Genomic DNA, 16657 nt, shown 5'->3' with positions numbered 1-16657 from the left:
AAACACATAGAAAGCTCCCTAATGTAAAAGAGAAGCCAGAGGAACAGTAAGAACCGTGAGGAGGAACTGGGTCACAGTTGTAGACAGTATCTCAAGGCAGAACAACTACTGCATGTCTTCACTAGTGAGGGTGAATTAAATTTGGAATTCTTAACATATTTCTCATTGTATATGAAATAATGGATGCTGTTTTTCTGTAGAAAACAAGTATACATAGTAAATTGACATCCTATTTTATATATCATTATAGAGCTGTTGTAGGATCCACATAATCTTTAATTTTCAATTAGTTCTTTAAAATGTGAGGTAAATTGCCAGATGTATAGCTGACAAACATGATATTTAGGGATAAAAAGAAATAACAATATATCAGAGGTTTCAGCTGTCATACGCTGAAATAGTATTCAAATATCAGATTGTTGGTGAGCAAGCTTATGACTGAACTCATACCACAAATACTTTCATTTAATTTCTACTAATTCCAACAAGTTCCAGAAAATAAACTAAATTCAGAAGGATTAACTGAGTTTCTAAATAAAATTCTGCATAGTTCATTGCTGTCAGAACAAAATATTTCAAATTAAAATGCGTCCTGCCTGGGCATGGGGCTTGGACTAGAAACTATCCAGAGGTCACTTGCAACCCTAACTGTCCTGTGATTCTGTGTTATAATGTATTGATTAATTTTTCAGTCTACAAATACTTGTAAAATAACTTAGTCAAGCAGAATCTGTATTTATTAATTTTTTAATATTTCCAGAAAATACCCAAACTGAGACAGAGAAGTTTATAAGTGCTTCCAGTCTCTAAACTTACAAACCACAATTAACAGCAAAATGAGCATATATTAAAAATACATAAACATTATAGGCTATGTAATGTGTCATATGTAATAAGAGAACATTCTTCATCACAGCTGATTTTTACGCACTACATTTTCAATATTGCTGCTTATTTTTAAGAAAGTAGTTGCAGAGATCTTTTTATGTTGTTTAGAAGAAAGCACAAAACATAACACTGATTTTTGATGGGCAGATGTTTGCTGTAGTTCCTTATCTGAAACTTCTGGCATATAAATGTATTTATAGTAGTGAAGAAGGACATATTTTGTGTCAAAAGAAATCTGTGGTAAAGGCAAAGATGGCTCTTGCTCAGGTGCTGAATACAGCCTCTGTGTCTCCTCAAAATTATTCTTGGTATACATTGATGTGCTTTACCACTGAAATGTTGAAGAGGCTCAAGAAGTCCACACATGCAGCAGCAAGACCTGAAATAAATGAATCCTTTTGTGCTCTGCAATTGAGTGGTTAACAAAAATACATGTGTTTGATTACAGACATGGCAAGTAGTTCATTAATTCAGTCACTTGAGAATTATAAATTCCTAGATTGTAAGCATGGGCACAGGTATATAGTTGAGAATAAGACTACTGTGATTATTCCCATTAATTAGATACCATGTGTTCTTTACAACAAGATTTTTATTAATTCTAAATTGAGGGCTAGTTCTGAATTGAGGGTTTTATTAATTAAATTCTACTGATAAAGATAAAATGCTATACAATTAGCAGAAGACAAGACCTTCGGATTTATTTATATCCTACCTAATGCAAATGTGAAGGTTCTTCTATTCCACATAAATATGCAATCACTTCCTTGAAACTTGCTAAGCTGTCTGCATCAGCAGTTTCTCATGAGTTATACAACTTGCTTGTCTTCGAAAAAAAAATGCACAGCCTCCCCTTCACTTTCAAAAAAAACCCCACGCTAATATAAATTTGCAGCTCCTAGCAGCCAGAGGTGAGCATCAAACAACACAAGGTACATAATTACAGTTTTTGATGCTTGAAGAAGTCAGCTAAATCTTAATGTTCTTTCCCATTTTTATTCAGTTTTTAACAGAAGTTTCTATAAACTTAATCCTAAAAGGGCTTAAAGAAGAATGAGTCAACATTGGTCCGTTTTTAGGAAAGTGAAAAATACAGGGTATGATATTGAAGCAGTGGTCTTTGTATAAATTAACTTTCTTTAATTGTGAATTAAACAAAATATTTAATTTCTTTGGGGAGGTTGTATCTTTTTAAAAATAATTTTGCCCAAAGCAAAACAAGTCTTTCATTTTGTCTTTTTCTGGGGGGGGAAGGGAGGGGGCACAGTGGAATGAAAGGGGAGGTCAAATTTCTGTAACATGTATTACAAATTTATTATTTTTTTAAATATACATAATCTTTCTGCTGAAAAAATATTTGTGATGTTCCACACAAATTTTTGTACTGTGTTGTCCAGCTAAAGTTATTTCACCAGCTGTAATCCAAAATGGAATTATAGATCCTGTAGATTTCTTTTATTGATTTCTTTTTTATTACTGCTACACATTTATTGTAACTTGAGACACAGTTTAAAATACCATGCCACTAATATTTTTCTTAGTTTTTAAAGGTCAAAATATTTATGTCTTCATCTGGAGATAGTTTAAAAGTCTGTTCTTTACCATATCTCTAAAATAATAGGATTTAGGTATCATCCTTTTATTCTGATGCATCTCTGAAAAAGATACAGCATCCCTCTTACATTTTACTTAAATGGGATAAGAAAGATTTGGTAGTTTTGTCTGAATTCTTTTTTGGTTACAATAGAAAAATATCACTTAGAATTAATATGGGAATAGAGCCAACATGAGATCAGCTTTTGGCTTTCAGAAAATTCTGTTCATTCCTGTGAAATAAATAAAGGTATCAGTGCAAAGTAAACATGGGACATAATTAAAGAATGATTTTGACTTAGTAAACCCTTTGAAAGTTTGTTACTTAGAATCCTGCGTCTGAAATCCAGAGAGTCATGTTAAAATTACTTATTGAAGGAGGAAGACGAGATCTAAAGGGCATGAGGTTATAAAGGAATAATACAGAACACATCTCAAGACCTTTTTGTCACAGAGCTACAGCTGAGAGCAGCCAGAAAAGCAGTGCACAGACGTCTGGCACTGCCCCTGAGGAAATCTGGATACGTTGTCCACACACTGCAAGGGAAGGTGCCAAAGGCCTCCTGAGCTTGCCTACTGCAAATGAAGGAGCCTCAGGACACTCTTTGAAGACCAACTGTTGCAAACTTAAATATAATTAGCATTTACAAAACTAATTTGACGAAAATATGCTACATACAATTAATCCAAAAACAAAGAACATGATTGGTTTTGAGGCTTATCTAACTTTAGTGTTAGTTAAAGAAATATTTCAATGCAAAGCCAACTGTGTATCACTACAGTTTTGCTTTGGCACATGCACTGAGCCTTAATCCAATTATCAAGATGATCAAAGCCCTTGTCAAGAACATGATGCCACTATGCTAGGCAGCTCAACAGCTGTTTGATTGTGCAGGTTAGATCTCTGCTTTACTCACATTGACAGTAAAGTATCATTATATGGTGGGTACGGATTTATTTACACTTTATGATGAGCTTTTAAAATTAAGTGGTTATTCATAGTATGCAGGAGTTTTTTTTATTTTGAGGATTTAAAAGGCAGTGTGCTAATAAAGATGAGAGCTGTAGACAGTGGTGGGATTTGTTTCCTGCAATGGAAGTTCTGTTGCAAAAATAGTTCTGTCTTATTGAATTACAAGATATCATCCTGATTTAAATTAAAGAACAGTGTCAGGAAGTCTTCTGCCTGAAGAAGTCATGCAATATTAGCAGTGCCACAGGAGGGTTTTTAATTTGTCTGTTACATCATTAGAATATGGTGGTTTCAACTGGGGTAGAGTTAATTTTCTTCCTGCTGGCTGTCATGGAGCTGTCTTTTGATTTGTGCTGAACACGGGGTTGATAACAGAGAGATGTTTTTGTTGTTGTTGAGCAGAGCTTACACAGGGCCGGGCCTTTTCTGCTTTTTACACTGCCCCAAAGGCAATGGAGCTGGGTGTGCATGGGAGGCTGGGAGGGGATACAGCTGGGACTGGTGACCCAAAGTGACCAAAGGGGTATTGCAGACCATGTGGTGTCGTGCTCAGTATATGAAGAGGGGGGAAGAAGGAGGAATGGGGGAGGTTTGGAGTGATGGTGTTTGTCTTCCCAAGTCAGTGTTACACACGATGGGGCCATGTTCTCCTGTGGATGGCTGAACACCTGCCTGCCCATGAGAAAAAGTGACCGAATTTCTTGGTTTGTTTTGCTTGTGTGTGCAGCTCTTGCTTTCTCTATTAAACTGTCTTTATGTCAACATATTTCTCTACCGTTTACTCTTCCAAGTCTCTCCCCAGTCTCACTGGTGGGGGAGTGAGCCAGTGGCTGTCTGGAGCTTGGCTGCTGGCTGGGGTTAAACCAGGGTTTAACCCAACCAGGCTGCTGGCTGGGTTAAACCACGACATCCCGTAACTGTGGTAGGACTTTAGATTGCTTTTTCCTTTTTCCAAAGCAGACTGCTTGAGTTTCTATACATATTCAAGCAGCATTGGAAAATATACATTTTTTATAAAATGAAGAAGTCTTAAAGGTAACAAATAATTCTTAAGTCTGTTTTCTTCAATTCTGTCAGGTAAAAATTATGAATATGAATATTAATGAGATTAAAGTGGCTCTTGTATGTGCTTTGCAAAACTGGAAAATCAAGGGCAGAAGCACTGTCTGTGCGATTTCTTCTACAGAAAAGGAATTACATTAAAGAGAGAATCTCCTAAATAAGGACTGAATTTCCTGCTAAAAACAGTGTTCAATTTAACCAAAGCCCCTGATAAGTTGTCCTGAAGTACTGTGTTGGGTAATCATTGGCACCTTTTGTTAGAAACATGCAGTTATTTAACTGAAGCCTTATAGTAAGTACAGTCAATTATGAATTTTCATTCATAGTACAGTGCCTCATGGGAAAAGCATGAGAGCTGGAAAACTGGCAAGTAAAGGCACAGAGGAGCAAACCACAGTATTCTTCAGTTTTAAAATGGCAATATTGACAGAAACTGGGGAAATGCTGTTTTATAACTGGAGAATGGGTGGTTTAGCTAACCAGTACTTTGAAAACAGAAGAACCATGAAAATTTGAGTTTTGTGGACTGAGTTGTTGAATCTTCTGTAACCATGATAAGAAATAGTATGGATTTGCACATATCTTGGAGAACCAGCTGTGCTCTGGAAATTATTTTTTGCCTTTCTCACTCAAATACCATCTGTATTTGCCTGTTCACTTGCATAAACAGAAACAAGATAAGAGTTTGTAGTCAGTAACTACCTCTCCCCTCACATCTGGCAATTTGCAAAGGTACACATTAGACACAACCTTGAGAGAATATATTTAAATGGTTTTTAAGGAGTTTTTTTTCCTTTTTCTGTTTTGAGCCTAAAGGCAAAAGGATCAGGAGAAGGAATATGGTATGTAATTACATTTAATAAAATAAGAGAATTGTTTGCTAACAGCTTGCTAACAGTTTGCTAACTGCATTAGGCTTCTTTCTGCAGCCCCAGACAGCAGCAAATCTAGGTTAGCTATTGTCTCCAGCCAAAAGATATGGACAGATACAGATGGCTCCTATAGGACACTGATGGCATGCACCTGTTCCAGAAAGCTGTTCCAGGTGCTCTGGGGTGAGTGGGATAAATTGGGAAGCAGAGCCATGGCTCTATCAAGGGTGGAGAACTTGTCTCATGTGTATTCCAGCAACCTAGATGTGGAACATGAGGGTGGATTGCAGAGAGCCCAGACCCACCAGCTGGTAGCAAAACAGTGTGTGTTTCCAGGGTGGGGTCACTCACAGATTTCTTGGCTCATTTATAGTGGTGCATGCTATTGATACCTGCCACAGATACATTTTAGCTGAAAAATATTTCATTTTCCATGATAAAGTTTTGGTTTTAGTCTTGGGGATGTTGAGGCAAAATTAACAGCAAAATTAACTAGGAAAATCACAATTCTACCATGACAAATAATCTTCACAAAAGGCTGGGACTGAAAATAGCATTTTGCTGAGACTATGTGTTCAAAAACTGTTGATTTAAGAACCTGGGTCAGGAGTCATTGCTAAACATTTAACTCAAGCAAGAGATTTCTTAGATTTCTTGCTTTTACCTCAGAAGGATTTCTTCTGCATCCTAGTAAATATATATTTAGCAACAGCATCTGCCACATCAAGATACATTTTTACATGTTTACAGTATTTTTAATATTGGAATTTTAATGAAATGCTGTCTGATTGCATAGTACTGCACCATACTAAAAGAAAACCAAACCAAAACAAACAGAAGACTAATTAAAAAGTGTAAGCTTTCCATCCTTAGTAATTATCATATGTGTCAGCAAAAAGATCACCAGCCCCGTAATAATTCACCCCACATTTCCCTTTTGTGACTTGGTGTGTTTCGAAAGGGATCATTCTGCAATAAATGTCAAACGCATGTTTTATCTAAATATCTCAACATACTCTACTGACAGAATTTAGTTAGGGATAATTTATATCTTCAGTAGCCAAAGTAATCTATGGGTTCTTTTAAATTCCCTTTGTTTCTGATGTAAACTCAGTTGGCTATGAAGCAGAATTTAAAGCAATATTTCATAAATCTGTTGCTGCAGATTAAAGCAATCTTTAATTTACAAATGCTGTAACCAGCTCTGTATGTTTACTTTGCAGAGCTTTGAAAATTCAAGCATCTCTCGTGCCTCTAACCAGAGCTTCCCAAAACCTCACAGAAGAACAGCCAGGGCCAGAAAAGCTCAGTGTGGCTTCTGTAAGTCACCACTGACTGGTGTTTTTCAGTACAGCTGAATGCAATAACATGCAGCCTATGAACACAGGAAAGGGAACACAGACATCTTCTTTCTACCCTTAACTGGAAGCTGGAAACTGTCTCATGTTCCATACAGATTGACTGAAGGTAAATATGGACCACTCCCTCTATGAATCGTCAGCCCAGCCTTTCTCATTCACCCATTAAACACCCAGCACACCCAGCTCACCCAGACTCTCACAATGGCCATGGTCTTCCCTCTACCTTTCCTTTTGTCTTGCTCACGTCCTGTGGGAACTTTGGCAGTTAGGCCACTTTTTCTTGCTGAGCTTTAGCTCTTGGTTTCCTAACACTGCTCCACCTCCCTGCTCAGACAGAAGTTAAATCCTCCTTCCCCATACCTTCAAGGATTATACATACCTTGTTTATATATCATATGGATTAGAAGAATTATAATGATGCTGACTTCTGAGAAGAGATGGTTGTTGTTTTCAGTGAAACAGCAGGCAACTACTTTCAGTTTAGTGTTTATGTAAAGCAATTTAAAGAAAACAAAACATAATCCATGTATTTAAATGGAAGAAAATAAGTTTGACTTGAATGTGCTTCCAAGTAGACATTTTAATAAAGCAAGTGCTAGGCTGACAAGTTGATTTAAACAGTATTTACAAACCCAGGCTCAGCAGTTCATTGGCTGTGAATCTTTTCCGGCATATAATTACCTACCCTATGCAGACCACCAGTTTCATCATTCTGTATCGCATTGCTGGAACAGCCTTTGCCATTAGTCTATGTAATATTCTGGGATGTCTTTCAGTTTAACCCTTGCATTTTTGATAAATACTGTTTCAGACAAAGGAAAAAAGAATAAAAGAGAATGACTCGTTCATCATTCAATTACAAGGTGAATTGAAGAAAAACTTGGTCTGCACAAGGATTGTATGTGTCATAACTACTGAACACAAAGGTTTCTGTTGCCTGAATGCCTCTTAAATCTTCTTCTGAATTTAACCTAAAAAGTCCAAATGAATCTTTTCAATATTTCTTCTGCCTCTGTTTTTCTTCTCTTCCCAAAGTATTTACTGAAATTTTGTGCTTAACTTTGTTGATCAATGAACTTTGCAGATCAATAAACTTTGCATCCAAAGAAAAAACACTCTGCCCACCTGCATCTCCAAAACAGACTTTTTTGGTTTTATGTTACCACTTACACCATTATCGCAATTCCCTGCATTTTCCAGGGGATTATCTCACAGAATGCATCCCTTAGTCTTTTGTCTAAATTTGGTCACAGTGCATAGGAAAATAACTTAATTTAGATTAAGTTGCTGGTGTGCCAAGATCATTGCCATTTGTTGTGATCTCATTGTTTCCTTGCAGTTTCTCCTGTGTAGCTATGTTAATGAAAATGGAAGGAGCTTCAGAGCAAGAACTCTTATTTATTCTGTGCTTGCACATCACCTCACATTACGTGACATGCTCAGAAATAGACAATAATAAAATAAACAACTGTACTGGGTTTGACAGATTATATTAAGTCATCATGCACTGCACTTAATTACTGAAAGCTTCTGAATAGGTCTAACAGTTCTGTGAAATAGGTTATAAGTTTATTAAAATTCAAACATAATTGCCAATATTTGTTCACAAGAGTCTTGTCTTGTTACATGGGAGAACAGACCAATCCCCCAGTCTCACTACACCCTCCTTTGGGGCAGCTGTGGAGAGAAGTAAGGTTTTCCTGAGCTTCCTTTTCTCCAGGCTAAATAACCCCAGTATCCTCGACTGTTCCTCACAGGGTCTTGTGCTCCAGACCCTTCACCAGCCTTGTTGCCCTTCTCTGGACACACTCCAACACCTCAGTGTTCTTCCTGAACTGAGCCCAGAACTGAATGCAGTACTTGAGGTGCAGCCTCACCAGTGCCAAGTACAGGGGGACAGTCACTGTCCTGGTCCTGCTGGCTGCACTATTGATGATACAGGCCAGGGTGCCATTGGCCTTCTTGGCCACCTGAGCACACACTGGCTCATGTGCAGCTGCTGTCAACCAGCATCCCCACGTCCCTCTCCACTGGGCCAAATTCCAGTCGCTCTGCCCCATCCTGTAGCACTGCATGGGATTATTGTGGCCAAAGTGTAGGACCTAGCACAGGGTCTTCTTGAATCTCATGTCCTTGATCTTGCCACTTTTATCCACCCTGTCTAGGTTCCTGTGCAGAGCCTTCCTACCCACCAGCAGAACAACACTCCCACCCAGCTTGGTGTCATCTGCATGCTGACTGATGGTGCCCTTGATCCCCTCATCTGGATCATTGATAATGATATAAAACACAAATAGCCCCAATACTGAGTCCTTGGGAAAGCCACTAGTGACCAGTCGCCAATGGGATGTAGCATCTTTTACCACCACTCTCTGGGCCCATGTGTCCAGACAGATTTTACCCAGTGAACAAAATTCCCACCCGTGTCATGAGGAGCTAGTTTTTCCAGGAGAATACTGCGGGAAATGGCGGTAAAGGCTTTACTGAAATTCAGGTAGACACATCCACAGCCTTCCCTTCATCCACAGGTCTGTTGTCATATAAGGACATCAGGTTTGTCAAGCAGGATCTGCCTTTCAGAAACTCATGCTGGCTGAGCCAGACTCCCTGGTGTCCTGCATGTGCTAGATGATGGTGCTCACTATCCTGCTCCATGACCTTCCCCAGCAGCAACGTCAAGCAGAGAGGCCTATAGTTCCTGGATACTCCTTCTGGCCCTTCTTCCACACACTCCAAGAACCACCTAGACTGTCCCCTCTCAGCAGTATTGTATCTTCAGCAGACACCTCTAAGTCCCATCAGAAAAAAGGCTAGCAATTTTGAGACTTTTCCCAGCTGCTTACAGAATATTTTGTCTGCCTCTTCATCCGTGTTGTGTGGTCCATGCATTACTTGCATAACTGCACAGTAGTGTCTTAATGGGCAGAATTGTCCATGTGGAAGTGGAGGCTGGGTTTCTAAAATGGTGGCCTATGACTCATAGTATAAGACTTCCTTGTTTATGGCTCCATGGATTTTAATTTCCAACATTCACATCTTTTAAGGTAATCAATGACCTCATCATTGTGGATGTCAGCAAGACATTGAAATCCTCTCTACAATATCAAAATTTGATGATGTTGAAGAATTCTCATCTTCTGTCTTCAAGTTGTGCAAATAATGTCAATAACATGGGAAAACTGTTTCGGTTTATGCTACCCCTGCCTTCAGCTTGCATAATTTAACAGCAGCTAAAAAAATAGATTGGGTGGACTAAATCCCAGGTGAGCCAGGCTCTGTGGAGATCTGCCTTTTGATACTGCCAGTTAAAAGGCATGGGGAAGAGGATGTAGATGATAGCAGCTATAATGTAGTTACAGCTTTCTGTCAATCCTTGTTCAATGGAAAAGTCTCATGGAACATAGGAGCTCAGAAAAGGGAGTTCAAAATGATGTTTTCTGGAGGGAAATAGAAATTAACTATCACCACAACCAATTAAGTAATTGTCTTCCAAAAAGCACTGATGTATGATGTCACATAGTGGAGGTAAGTGGCAGAACCTAACAGCATCTGATTTCACTACTTATACCTACATTAAAAAATTTGCATTCTCACACTCAAAGATAAAGGAAACTTATTTACAACTTTCTGAAACTACCTTGTTATAATAGAACTACTAATGCAACCTTCAATTTGCTAAGCACTTATTGTAATACAAATAAGTGTCTTTTAAGCAGGTAGTTTTCATAGTATGAAAATTATGTATCAAGCCTTTAAAGTGCCAAATTAAAATTTACATGACAGATATTCACTAGGGTGGTTTGTTTATTTTTAATTTTCAATTCATACAGAGCTCTGTTGTTTAAAAAGTAAAATTCCAGAGCCATTTCCTTTGTTATAGGAGCTAGAAAATAGCGATTTAATTTTTAACAAGTGAAAAAACCTCATTCTGCTAGTTTGAGGTAGAATAATGTCCTGTCAAAGAAAGAATATTCAAGCATGGACAATACACAATATATTAAAAATACACCTCATCATCATTATTGTAAGTATCAGAAAACAGATTGTTTTAAAAATGAGCATGAGTTAAACATTGTCTACTTCATTGCTTTAAGCATTTTAGGCAGTGCCTTCCCAGATTAAATTCTATGAGATAATTACAGGGCACAAAAAGACCTTTTCACAAATTCACTGGGGTTTTTTAAAGTAATTTATTCATGAAAACTGCTGTAGATGAAAAAATGAACATCTCAAAGGCAACACTGTTATAAAAGACATCATTGTGACTCAGCACACTGTGAAACAAGCTGTAAGTCCTGGCCACATATTCTCTTTCCTTCTCAAAGCAGGTTGCACCTTTACAAATGGCAAGACCAAGAGAAGAAATCTAAGCCCAAGAGGATGTCAGAAAATTGCCTGATCACCAGTGGGAGAGTGCAATGAATCATCGATTAACCCAATTCTAAACCCTTTTATATTATTTTTTCTCAAGTATACATAGGTATCAATATATTTAATTCTGAATTGTTAAAAAAAGCCTGATATTGTCTATTAAAACCAGAGCTATGCCTTAAGCCACAGTGTTCACTTTCTTCATTGAGTTTGAATCTGAAAGCAATGACAGCTAAAAAAGGTGACTGTCTTATAGTTTATAGTGTAGGATAGTGTGAGTAAAAAATTTGGTTTAGATCTTTACGCATATGAGTCAGTTCAGATCTTAGGCCTTTTTGGCATTTGATACCTCTAGAGATTTTCATTAATCCCTTGCAAAGTTACAAATCCTATGTACTGATAATGTGTTGCTAAGACTTTTTTGCTTCTAGGCCACTGGATCCCAGGAGTCAGCTGTGGTCACAGATGTGTTTTTGAGGTCTGCTATGTATTTAGAAATCCTGGAGTTTGAAGTTACCTCCTTGACAACAAACAAGTGCCTATTATGTACTAGGTGGGCAGATGTATGGACTAAAGCACAAAAAATAAGTGAAATAAAAATACTCCAAATGAATCAAGATGAAATACTTTGAGTAAAGGGATAAACTGCAAAATGCAAAGAACATTCAAACTATTATTTCATAAATCACCTATGAAGACTGCTAAAAGTTGACTATTTTTTAGTGAAATGGTTTAGGTTGAAGTAAATGGTGCAGCACCATTATTAAAAAATCTAAAATGATCATTTATGTGTCAAAAGGATGACTAGGAAGGGGAAAGACAATTTTACAAGTAAAAGATTTGTTGCATGCTTACTCTTTACAAACTTTTCCAAAGCAATCATTGTGCAAAAAGCCTGAAAATGTGCAAATGTACGCAGAGTATTTTAGGAGCGTTATGCAGTATTTGTAATAAATATGACCATGGTACATTACAGTACAGGTTGATGCACTAAAAATATCACTCTTGCCTAGAACAGTCACAACCACATACAATGAGAGAAACAGATATATGTGATGTGATGAGTCCAACTATGTATTCAAGCAACATATACAGATTATAATAAAAGAGTAAGTTTACTACAATATAGGGAAAGGCAAAGCAAGGTTACCATTCCAAAATCTGCTCAGCTGCAGCAGTGTACACTGCTATTAGAGCAATACCCAGCATTTGCTTAGAGATTGAACAAAAATGGCCTTACTTGCTCAGATCAAAGGTTCATCTCAGTGCATCCTGTCTCTGACAGTGGCTGATAATGAATGATCAGAGAATAAAAAGAGAGGAAGAATATAACAATATTTCCCCCTGTAATCTTTAAACCCTACATATCTGTGATTTAGGGATTTCTTAAGGCAGTAGTAGTATCTTTGCACTTCACAGCAGCTCCTGTGGTTTCACACTCTCACAGAATTATTTCTTCACCTCTGTTGGCTTGCCTGCATGCTTGGAAAACAGAAGCGTGAACAAGAAAATAAGGAGCTGTTTCTCCCCTGAGTTTTCTGTAGGAATATGATCTTGTAAAACATTTTACAAACTGTAGTTTTGCTTAGTGTTAGCATGGATTCCCACACCCCAGGCTTCAGGGATGCATGGTGTGGGCCAGGGCTGGTGCTCACACCTGCAGAGGGGTGGTCTCTAAAAGTCACTCAGGACATGGTCCCATGAGTGGAGGGAATCAGCCTCTCAAAGAATTTGTGACTTTTTGGGTTTACCCTTGCAAACTGAGCTTGTAATGAGCTTTAAAAAATCATAGACCATGAATGTGCCATGTTCTATTTAAATTTAAAGTTGTGTGAGATTTGGGCCAAGGACAACCTATGAGAACAGATAAAACTAAGCAGTGAAAAACTGCAGGACATTAATTAAAACCAGAAAAAAATGTTACCTAAGTGTTAGTATTAATAGGTATTAGCTATACATGTGAGGAGCAAGTTCTCTGCTTTTTTAACTAGCCTAAAATATTTATTTCTCATTCTTATTTTTCCTCATTTTAATGTTGTACTGAGTTTCCTTTCAAATGAATTTCAAATAGTGTCTTGAATATCTTAGCTTCAGCTTTTAAGTTCTCCTACTTCCTCAACTGTTTAGTAAATAACAACATTTTTCTTGTTCTTTTGTACAAAGTTTAAAGTTTGTAAAAAAACCATTTTTTCTGGGGCACGTCAAAAAGAAAGATGAATTAGTCCTGTAATTTCTTCTATATAGTACCAAAAAACATTAAAGTAATAGATAATACAGTACTTATCTTCACTGGCATTCAGGAAAACACTCAAGCTAATCCCCATCCACTTTAAAATAACAAAACAAAGAAAAAAACACAATGAAAATACCAAAAAAGGGAAGAAGATGCCTATCTCATATCTGAGGTATTCTAACATAATTAACACTTACATGGAATCTCAGAAGAACTAAGTGATCAATTCAACAGGAATCTAGCCAGCCAAACCCAGAGAGTCTGTCCTGGCAGAGATGCCCTTTGCAGCATGCCCAAGAAGGTCACCAAATTCAGCAAGCTTTGGAACAAGCTGGGGAAGAGCTCGTTCCAGAGCCTGAAGCCATCTCCAATGGTGCCCTGCCAGTCACCTTTAAAAAAATAACAGAGGGATCCAGCTACACTGGTCCTGCTGACTGCAGCTGCTGCTGTCTGGCCTGGAGAAAGAGGTGATTCCTCATTCATTCCCACTGATTTCTGAAAACCACAGGGTCACACAGTGAAACTGTTTAGAATTCATGTTTCCAAACACAAATTAAAGTGCTGGCAAACATCAATTGAGCTGCTAAAAACTGTAAGTAAAATTATATTTAGCAGTTTAAAAGAGACCCTTTTTGATGACTATTTTCATTAACATCATTCAATCTACCTGCATGCACTAGAGCAGGCAAATTCATTCTGCTCATGCAGAAGTGTGATTAGGCAATGTCTTTTGTCTATTTATAAATATAGAGATTCTATAAGATTAATGAAGTTAAATGCATGGGGGTTTATTTTTTTTCTGGAAGTTTGCATTTGAATATCAAGGAGTCCTCTAAGCTGAACTAACAACTTGCAACTGCAAATGTCTTCAAATTTAATTTTGAATCCAAGACTTGGCTCAGAAAAGCACTTGAGCACTTGCCCAAATCCCACTGACATTGAGATAAAAAAATCTACTAAGAAAAGCAAACTTTCATCTTTTGGTATCTAGAAGCAGCTTCCATATCAAATGAGCAGTCCTTAACTGTTGGTTTAAAGCTTTGACCTTTGCACGTGGTGATGGAAAAGGGAATTGTAATTGTGCTGGTGCCAGGGAGACTGATATGCAGAAAGAAAGAGGAGCCTGGAGCCCTGTGGTAGACTGAAGGGAGAATGATGGGGGTGTTGTTGTTTGCCAACATCTGGGCACCATCCAGATGTTTGCTGCTAAATATTGTGCATAAATAGAGAAAGCAAGGCCAGCTGTTATTCATTACATCATAAATTACTACATTGCCCAAAATGAAATTAAGATTAACCATGTTAGCCTTCTTCATTGCTCTGCCTTGTCTCCTCTTGCCAGTGGAGAGCAAGGGCTGAAGTACAGCACTTAGACCTTTAATTACAACATTCCTTTTGGTGAGCAATAAAAACTTTCCTTTCCCAAAGGCAGCATTAGAATGAGGGATCCGTAGAAGCCTTTGCAGCAGGAGTTCAGTAACAACCACTGGAACCAGCAGCATCTAGCTACATTTTCACACAATTTTAACCAAAATTAGTTGTTTTCTGGGGAAAAAGGACAAGTGAAAGGAGTTCTGAAGAAGAAATAGTTGGAGATATTTCCATCACTATCAATTACAAATCTTTTGTTCCTGCAGCACCTGTGACCTATGTGAAGAGTTTGCAGATGACTGCTGCAGTTTCCTGGTACAAACTACTCACCAAATATCAAACCAAATATTATTTTAGCCATCAACAAAGCTATGTCTACAACTACTGGAATTCAGGAGACAAAAAAAGCTGCTTATTTCCAGAAGAGTGAGGTCTCCTAATCAGTTCTTCTGTTAGTATCCTCTCAGGTTTGATGGGGTCTTTTTTCTTTTCTCTTTTTTCCTTTTTTTCAGTTGGTATGGTTTTTTGTGGGGCATGGTTTGTTTTTTTTCCTAATATATTACATGCGCCATTGTCTTGGGCTTACCTGGTAAGGTTTTGGTAGCAGGGAGGCTGCAGGAGTAGTCTCTGTGAAAGAATAATAGCATCTGCCCATATGCCAGAGAGACCCTTCTCCAGCTGGGTCTAAGTTGGACGCACTGTTGGCCAAAACCGAGTCCGTCAGCAATGTTGGTAGTGTCTCTGTGACATATATTAGGAAATTAGAATATATATAAATATTAGAATATTTAGGAAAGGGTAGAAAATGCTGCACAAGAGCAGCCGGGAGAGAGGAGTGAGAATATGTGAGAGAAAACACTCTGCAGGCACCAAGGTCAGTGCAGAAGGAGGGGCAGGAGGGGTTCCAGGCAGTGGAGCAGAGATTCCCCTGCAGCCTATGGTACAGACTGTGGTGAGCCAAGGCTGTGCTCCTGCAGGCCCTGGAGGTGCACACAGGAGCAGAGATCCTCCTGCAGCTCATGAAGGACCCAGTGCTGGAGCAGGTGGATGTGCCCCAAAGGAAGATGTGAACCCATGGAGGTACCACACTGGAACAGGGCTGCTGGCAGGATCTGTGGCCTGTGACTGCCCATGCTGCAGCAGTCTGTTCCTGAAGGACTACACCTCATGGAAAGGACCCAGGCTGGAGCAGTTTCTGGAGAAATGCAGAAACCCATTTTGGAGACATTTGTATATAACTGGAACAGGGAAAGAGTGTGAGAGGGAAAGAGTGGCAGAGACTGCAGCTTCCTTTGCCCATTCCTTTGCATTACTTGGAAGTAGGAAACAGAAGAACTGGGAGTAAATGTGAACCTGGAAAGAAGGGAATGATTACAGATTTTTTCTTACTTCTCAGTATCCTACTCTGTTTACTTGACAAGAAATGAAATTAATCTTCTTCAAGCTGAGTCTGTTTTGCCCATGATAGTACTTTCTAAGTGATCTCACTGTCTTTCTCTCTCTGTTTTTTTTTCATTTTCTCCCCCGTCCTGTTGATGGAGGGGGGAGTGAGAGAGTGATTTGGTGGGCAATTGGCAGCCAGCCAAGATCAAGCCACCACAACCATTAAGAAAACAAAAGAAGGATAATTATTATGATGAATTTTAATTACATATTTGAACAGAGAAAAACAGGCCACATGCCAACACTTCAAACTTTAAGCATTTGTTAAACAGCAGTCACTGACTAAATCAATGGGGTGGGTTGCTGTCTATTAACCTAGGGCAGCATCCTACTTCTGTACTTCAGTAAGAAACAACTTGAATGATCAGATGAGCCATTTATCATATTTAGCAGAATGAATTATTAAGGGACATGCTATATGCTAGGCAAATTCTGGTCAACAACATGTCTCAAAAAGTAAATACCCAAAATGAAGAACCTCCAAAATATA

This window comes from Camarhynchus parvulus, chromosome 2 (genome assembly GCF_901933205.1).
Source record: "Camarhynchus parvulus chromosome 2, STF_HiC, whole genome shotgun sequence".
NCBI classification, from domain to species: Eukaryota; Metazoa; Chordata; class Aves; order Passeriformes; family Thraupidae; genus Camarhynchus; species Camarhynchus parvulus.
Note: the sequence above shows the minus strand (reverse complement) of the source record.